Source organism: Sinocyclocheilus grahami, unplaced genomic scaffold (genome assembly GCF_001515645.1).
Source record: "Sinocyclocheilus grahami isolate Dianchi unplaced genomic scaffold, SAMN03320097.WGS_v1.1 scaffold398.1, whole genome shotgun sequence".
Taxonomy (NCBI): Eukaryota; Metazoa; Chordata; class Actinopteri; order Cypriniformes; family Cyprinidae; genus Sinocyclocheilus; species Sinocyclocheilus grahami.
Window position 1 is genome coordinate 1312779 of NW_015505577.1, and position 8536 is coordinate 1321314.

The following is an 8536-nucleotide window of genomic DNA, read 5'->3' on the forward strand; positions in this document are numbered from 1 at the left end:
TTGAACCGTTCAACCCTAATATATATATAAATACCTTGCTACATGTACTGCGTTAGGCTAACCGAGACTTGTCGTTTGCACTTACATATTGTTGATCTTTTGTTAGTTTGGATTGCTTCTATTGTCATCATTTGTTAGTCGCTTTGGATAAAAGCATCTGCTAAATGACTAAATGTAAATATTTAATGCTGCATAGTTCCTGGTTCTGTTGACACATGTTGACTCACGTGAGCCACCTGCTGGTGTGTGCGCAAATAACACTCATCTACAATTATTCTCATCAAATGCGGGCTGAGAGAGATGGTCCTCACTGTAGAACACAAGATCCAGGGGGCGTGGTTGGATCCAGATCCAACTCCTCCCACCGTACATATACCTAAACCTACCCGTCTCCACCCCTTGATCCCTAAACCCATCCATCTCCACCCCTAAACCTACCAGTCTCCACCCCTTAGCTGCTACAGTTAATTAATTATGATGCTTCCTGCTGGGAAAAACCTTTTCATGTCTGGAAATTTTAGTTATTTTGTCTTCAAAAAGGATAAAGGAAATAACATAATTGTACAGCGTACGCTATGCATAAAGACTCTTGCTTTAACAAAGGCTACTCAACCAACTTGAACATTTGCAGGTACGACTAGCATGGAAATCACGTTAGCTAAAATGTAGTGTTTGTTAGTGATTTAAAATTCCATGGTGTGCATGACTGCAGTTGTGTGTAAGATTTGTAGTGGAAAATGAGCTGGAAAATGTAGAAATTAACACGATAGTCCCCACACCACGGATCAGTCAATGCAATAAAGAAAGATCATAGCATTTCACATACATTTCGACATGTAGGCTTATTTTAAAATAGACTAATATATATATATATATATATGGTGTAAAAAAAATTATGCAAATGACCCTCATTTACATATTTATGGTGTAAATATTAAATAATAATAATAATACAAATAAAACTGTAATACTAAACTGTATAGCCACTAGATGTCTGCATAGCCTTTTATATAAATATACGGGCTGTAATATCTAGATGGTGAAACAAGACACAATTTTTAATCATTTCAAATAGTTTTTATTAGTTTTCATTTTAAAGTCATAGTTCTTAGTAAGTACTTATATATTGCTTTTTTTTACTTATTTACATATATAACTTGAAGTAATCCAAAAGTAATCATATATAAAAGTAATTACATTACTTTTACATGGTGATACTTGGATTACGTTACTGAATACTTTTTTAATTAAGTAATTTGCAACTGTAACGGAATACATTTTAAAAGTAACCCTCCCAACCCTGTATATATATTCACAACGCTGTCTACGTTGCTTAGGCACTTGTACTGGTATGCCAGTTTCTTAAAAATTCCTACGGTTGTGTGTAATTCAAACCGGTTTACCGTTTGAACCAGTATATCGCCCAGAACTACTGACAAGAATTGAAATTATTGCACTGAAACTAAGGCAGATTTCCTTATGGCAGCAGTTCATGTAAAAAAATAAATAAAAAAATAAAGATCATAGTGGTGATTCATAGTGGTTTTTATGTATTTTATATAACGATAGATCTACATGGTGCAAAATAAATTATCCTTACTGATGTAATGGACAAACATATCTGGATGGTCCTGCATATGCTGGGACTATTGATTAAAGACCAGATGAGCAGTCTACACGCTGTCTACGTTGCTTAGGCACTTGTACTGGTATGCCAGTTTCTTAAAAATTCCTACGGTTGTGTGTAATTCAAACCGGTTTACCGTTTGAACCAGTATATCGCCCAGAACTACTGACAAGAATTGAAATTATTGCACTGAAACTAAGGCAGATTTCCTTATGGCAGCAGTTAAAAAAAATAAATAAAAAAATAAAGATCATAGTGGTGATTCATAGTGGTTTTTATGTATTTTATATAACGATAGATCTACATGGTGCAAAATAAATGATCCTTACTGATGTAATGGACAAACATATCTGGATGGTCCTGCATATGCTGGGACTATTGATTAAAGACCAGATGAGCAGTCTACTGAATAAGTGTTCTTATTCTTAATTCTGAGTTCTGACGTTTTTGTCCCTCACTGGTCTGTGTGTGTGTGTGTGTGTGTGTGTGTGTATCATGGACAGAACAAGCAGACATTTGCCTCTTGATTCTAACACACATTCCTCTTAATTCACTGTAAATGCTTTATTGAAAACATATTTGTATTATTTGCATTATGTTAGTTCAGAAAACAATGATCTAATGCTGTGTTTTTTTAAAAATATTTATTTATTTATTGTTAAACAGAATTTATTTGTATTCGTACAGTGGCAGTGACACCTGTTACTATTTTTTGTCATAACCAATAAATGCTTTTCATCAAGGAGATTGTCTACACATAATTTGCTACTAGCAGGTGTTTGTCAGTAAGAAATCTGGTTTACTGAGGCTGTCTGAAATACTGAACTGATATAAGTCTTTTAGATTCCGTGTAATTTTTCATTCAGCAGGCATTGTGTTGTTCCAGTACTGAACACTGGAGGACAGTCTTACTCATCCACAGTTTCTTGCTGCTCTAGTTAATGTTGATTCTGCAGATACTGTGCTGAAAAAGACTCCAGTTGTAACTCCAGATCAGTGGCTTTATGCCTGGGAATAAAACAAATATTATTGGATCAGACCACTTAAAACTAATGACAACTGCAAAAAATGTATGCTTTCTTTTTTTTTTTTTTTAGATGAGTTTCTTGAACCTTCCCCTCAGTCAGCTCTACAAACTCATACTATTGGTTGAGCCAGTATTGATGTGTTTGGAGTGGTTTGGATGCTCAATCTTTTCAGAGACCTGCCTCACAAACCAGGTCTAAGTGGCAAGTTTTCAGAGGCGGACAGTAACTAAGTGTTGTAAAGTTGTACAGCTACAGTTGTGTTGCTGGGTTTTAAAGCAGGTTTGATTTGTTTCTTCTTTATCACTCTGTGTTTACAGGATTTCACTGTCCACTCTGTTCAAATGTGATTGAATGGCTACACATAGATGTGTGCACACACTGTCAGAGCTGTGTGAGATCACTACCATCCTGCTTTTGTGGGGGTGGGTAGGGGTGTTAAATATATATATATACTATATATATTTATTTATGTTTTGTTTTTTTGCCCCATAGGTTTTTAACATTCTAAAAGCTCTTTATTTCAAAGATACTACAAGCTAGTCAGTGTATTCAGTAGGTGTAATGTATTCTAAGTTGCTTCAGAAGTATTGCAAGTATTACGTACAACAATAAAACAGTGCATTGACATAAAAAAGGAAATTTACTTTTGGTACTTAAGTACTTTTAAAAGCAAGTACTTCTGTACTTTTACTTAAGTAAAAATCTGTCTTTACTACTTTTACTTGTAATGGAGTAATATTTGACCAGCGGTATCTGTACTTTCACTCAAGTAATGGAGTTGAGTACTTTGTCCGCCTCTGCAAGTTTTTCTGTCTGATTAATGTTTTTTTTTATAGAGGTGTTGGTACAGTGATTAACGCTAATCTAGTTGGGAAAGCTTTGTTCTGGGTTTGAGACCGATACTGAATGAATGATACTGAATGAAGCCACATTCTAAAATCTTGTCACGTTACATAGTTGTATGTAGTTGATGGAGATCAATGATACCTTTACTATTACCAACTTTGACTTTTTTTAAAGCATATGAAGATGTATTGAGGTCTACAAATACTTAACATGTGAGCAATTTTGTTTATACTTTTTTATATTATATATATAAGCCACATTCTAAAATCTTGTCACGTTACATAGTTGTATGTAGTTGATGGAGATCAATGATACCTTTACTATTACCAACTTTGACTTTGCATATGAAGATGTATTGAGGTCTACAAATACTTAACATGTGAGCAATTTTGTTTATACTTTTTTATATTATATATAAGATAAAAATAGTTGTAGAATTAAAGTTTTTTTTGGGATCTATATAAATTCACTTCTTGATCTAGATTTTCAGAGAAGGTAATTATTCTGGTTTTGATGAGGTAGGCCTTAGAGGAATCAATTTACAAATGGCTTACTTATAGTTGTCTTTGTATGTTAATCTGGGATAAAGTAATGGAGTTGAGTACTTTGTCCGCCTCTGCAAGTTTTTCTGTCTGATTAATGTTTTTTTTTATAGAGGTGTTGGTACAGTGATTAACGCTAATCTAGTTGGGAAAGCTTTGTTCTGGGTTTGAGACCGATACTGAATGAATGATACTGAATGAAGCCACATTCTAAAATCTTGTCACGTTACATAGTTGTATGTAGTTGATGGAGATCAATGATACCTTTACTATTACCAACTTTGACTTTTTTTAAAGCATATGAAGATGTATTGAGGTCTACAAATACTTAACATGTGAGCAATTTTGTTTATACTTTTTTATATTATATATATGATAAAAATAGTTGTAGAATTAAAGTTTTTTTTGGGATCTATATAAATTCACTTCTTGATCTAGATTTTCAGAGAAGGTAATTATTCTGGTTTTGATGAGGTAGGCCTTAGAGGAATCAATTTACAAATGGCTTACTTATAGTTGTCTTTGTATGTTAATCTGGGATAAAAAAAAATATTTTAACTATTTAAAACTACATCAGCTTTAAGTCAGAAGATGTAACATAAAATACAATTGCAATTTGTAACGTAGACAAATATCAAATGAACATGAAATGCTGTTATATGATGTTGCCCCACCTTTCCTGTGCTTACTCTTGCAGAATACCAATAGACAAAGATTTGCTTTCAATTAAAGGTAATTATCTCCAGTATGAGCTGTCATTCTCTCACGACTGTTCTACCTGAGGGTTTTGGAGTGTATCTGGACACACTCCTGGCGCTGAGTCTGCGGATCTCTGTTTCAAGCTCCATCTCGCTCTTGTCAACCTGTTGGCACATGCGGGCAAAGATGGCCACCATCTCCCTGCAAGAACACAGAGAGGCATATCTTTCACACATCGCCCACACACACTCAGCCTACAGATCATATAAACCAATATTTCAAACATCTCAAAATGTTTGAATGCAGGTCAGTGAAGTGCAGCGTTGACTTTTGAGATGTCAGCTTGTGGATGAAATATTCATTCAACATTGCCATGATTAAGTGCTGGGAAAGGCAGGTGATGTCACATTATTTACCTTTTACTAAATCCATGTCTTTCAGTTGACAGACAGATTTAAATAGCTGGATAAAAGGGTCACTGCTGGATCATTTTGGTTTTAAGTGGGAATTCAAAAAGTAGATTAAGAACAATGCTTCAGTTCTAGGCTTCTGCTGTAATTCCATGTTGTTTGTAGCATAAAGTTGTAGTCATATTTACTATTGTTTGGCAAATTTTCGCTGGTAAAATCTAGTCATTTCAATAGGAATCCATGTGCTATATAATGGGAATTGCGAATTTCGCTAATTAATGGGCAAAAGATTTCCTCATGCATATTCTGCATGGAATTTGAAAGCTGCTTGGTTTGAAAGTGACTTCGGTGTGAGCTGTGCTTCATACATCCCTACACTACTGACAAGAGAGAATTAACCTTTTTTGCTCACAAGGATGTAACTGCATACACATTTTCCATTGATCTGAGAATTCCTAATCATTTCAATAGGAATCCACGTGATCATGAATTTCACGTAAGGGCGAAACGATTTCCTGACACAGATTTCACAATGGGTTTAGTTTGGTCATGCAGATTTCCTGCGTTGACCAACAGAAAGCTGCATTGTCTGACTTTGAAAGTGACTTCTTTGTGAGCTGTGCTTCAAACATAGCTACACTATTGACAACAATTTATCTATGATTGTGTCTGCACCTTAAAAATCATATTTTACAAAAGGGTATCACAGCAATGCCCAAAATATCCCATTTAGGATTCTCTAGGATGGAAAACCAAAGCTTGTACATTTTCAAAGAAACTCACTACAGATGTCTTTGATAAAGGACAAAAATGAGGAAAAGGCAGATATATGGAATTTAGCAAACTACATTAGTGTGCAAGGAGCACTTCTCTTCTTACACATTTGTCTGTCTTCTCTGTGCACCTGCTTGCAACCTTCCAGATGTTATTTATAAAATTAATATATGACGTAGCGGTGTCAAAAGTAATTTTCTGAAACTTCAAAACTTCAGTCCCTATTCAGAGTAATTGCAGAGGAAAGAGTAGCCAGAATATTCTGTTAAACATCTGCTTTGGAATGGCACAAGGTTGAGTAAATGATGACAGAATTTTCGCTATCTGTGTTTTAAATGTTTGATTTTTAGTTAGGTCTGTCACTCACTGTTGCACCTACTGTCCACAGTCGCTAATGATAATGTGTGAAATGGCCTGCAGTCTTTGAGTAGTGTAGTCCACAAACTACTGTTTAAGGGCCCTCTCTTTAGCGCTGTTGGTCCAGGTCAGCCTTTCATACAAGTAGAGCAAACTGTAGAGACTCACAGAGAGTACAATAACCCTCCATCCCACAGAACGCCACACCTGTCCAAAAATGGCACCACACAAGTATATTTTTCATGAATGTGTTTATATTGGATGTTTTAGAACTTAAAGAAGTTGGCACCTGAAACGCTTCCTGATTTTAAAAGTTTTTAATCGGATATTTCTTACCACTCCAGCAATGACCAGCATGCCCATTGATGCTCTGGAAGTGAGAGAGACCAACCTTGTTATCATGGAGATAGCCAACTCCTCCTGGGCCTGGGTTCCCAAGGGAGCAGAGGAAGAGGTGACATGTGGACAAAGCATGTTACATCAATTTAGGCCTATTTATGTTTGATGTGTTGGCTATTAGATCATTAAAACAAGTGTAATACCAAAAAAACACTTGGACAGCTACTTGCAGTTTTTGATCCAATAGGCTCAAAGCTTGTTTTACTTTAGCAGGCCCCAGGAAATGGTTCACCAAAAATGTAAGACCCAGTGAGAAATGAAAGTCGATGTCCTCCACAAAGTCTTCACAGAGGCTGGGTCACATCAGGTCATAGGTAATACTGAACTTCCTGTTGGGGGGGTGTAGTTGACCTCGGGCAGCAGGGGGCAGCAGAGGACGTAGAGTGTCTAGGCATGATAATGACAGGACAGGGCTGTCAATGCTGGCGGCAGTTTAGTTTAAAATATCCTCTGCCAGGGAAAGCTTGTTTACTGGAGACTTTATGTCTGAAGTGAAAACTGTGCAAGTGTGTGTACCCATAATGTCTCTCTGAGATGACAGCACACAGCCGTTTATACTGCTGGAACAGCACAAGTCCAAATTCTTCACCGTTCTCTTCTCCCCATAGGCCATGAGCTTCTGCAAAATGCATACAAACACAATTATAGTCGTTTTGTCAATTAGATGATAATAATACAAAAAAACTCTTATCTTTTCAAAATCAGTTAATAAGCAAAACTGCACCAGATAATAAGACTTAAAGGGTTAGTTCACCCAAAAATGAAAATTAGCCCATAAATTACTCACCCTCAAGGCATCCTAGGTGTATATTACTTTCAGATGAATCCAGTCGGAGTTGTATTAAGTTTAATGGCAGTCAGCAGGTGTTGCAGTGCATCAGTCCAAAAGAAGTGAAATAAACAGCGCCCATCCATAATAAAAAGTGTCTCACACAGCTCCAGGGGGTAAACAAAGTCCTCCTGTAGTGAATCGATGCATTTTTGTAAGAAAAATAACCATATTTAAAACTAATCATATTTATAATACATATTAAAAATAATCAATTTAATCTAGCTTGCGCTCACTGTTGTAATCGGAAGCAATTCCGTGCGGATGACATATGAGGTCGGTGTTGCGCATGCGCCGCTCAGAAGTGATGAAGTGCAGGGGAGAGATCAAAACAACAATGGTCACTAATTAGAAGTGCAAAACGAGGATTTGTAAAGAAGAATGTCAGAGGATTTCGATATAAGCCAACAGGAGGCTGGTTTTCCTTTGCTAAAGTAAGGAAACTTTGCTTCCTTTGCTCCTGTTAAAGGGATAGTTCACCCAAAAATGAAAATTTGATGTTTGAAGAAGACTCGTCACGCGCCGGCTGAAGAAGAAGACTCAAACGTGCTCAGGACAGTTTGGACATTGCAGTAAATTAGAGGTAAACATAAAATTTTCATTTTTGGGTGAACTATCCCTCCAAGGGTACAAACGTTGGTTTTCACGAGACTCACCGGCGCATGTGCAACACCGACCTCATACGTCATCCAACTGTTTGGTGCAAGCTAGATTAAAGTGATTATTACATTTTGAATATGGATATTTTTCTTACAAAAATGCATCGATTCGCTACAGGAGGCCTTTGTTCAACCATGCCATGTGAGACACTTTTTTTATGGATGGGCGCTTTTTATTTCAATTGGGATTTATCTCAATTCCTTAGCATTTCCAATACCTCAGAACAACTTGATGATGTAACAGAAACAATGGACTCTCTCTTCTCTAGCATTTTAGATACGGTTGCTCCTTTACGCTTAAGGAAGATTAAGGAAAACAGTCTGATACCGTGGTATAATGAGCACACTCGCACCCTAAAGAGAGCA

The 8536-nt window shown here is 36.3% G+C and overlaps 1 pseudogene; it reads right to left on the minus strand.

The window, feature by feature from the left end:
- Nucleotides 1-2413: 2413 nt before the first annotated feature.
- Nucleotides 2414-8536, minus strand: part of LOC107550427 (mitofusin-1-like) — a 15193-nt pseudogene continuing 9070 nt past the window's right edge.